The following is a 237-nucleotide window of genomic DNA, read 5'->3' on the forward strand; positions in this document are numbered from 1 at the left end:
ATCAAATGTCAAGTTTTTTTCTAAGTTCTATGAAACTTGACATTTATCTAACACTAAAAAATATGAATAGAATAGTCCTCCTTATACATTTACTGTCTTCAAAGAAAACATAGTGTAGTTGTAGGTATTGCAGGGGAAACTTTGTTATTGTGGCTAATTTCTCCGCATCACATAGGAATAGCTACCAAAGTGTAATTATCCAATGAAAAAAATACACTGAAATACAAAGAAAATAAA

At 29.1% G+C, this 237-nt stretch overlaps 1 protein-coding gene across 1 annotated transcript in view; it reads left to right on the forward strand.

The window, feature by feature from the left end:
- Positions 1-237, forward strand: part of LOC119582341 (prolyl 4-hydroxylase subunit alpha-1-like) — a 101,297-nt gene that overhangs the window by 92,469 nt on the left and 8,591 nt on the right.

The sequence above is a fragment of the Penaeus monodon genome, chromosome 15 (assembly GCF_015228065.2).
Source record: "Penaeus monodon isolate SGIC_2016 chromosome 15, NSTDA_Pmon_1, whole genome shotgun sequence".
NCBI lineage: Eukaryota > Metazoa > Arthropoda > Malacostraca > Decapoda > Penaeidae > Penaeus > Penaeus monodon.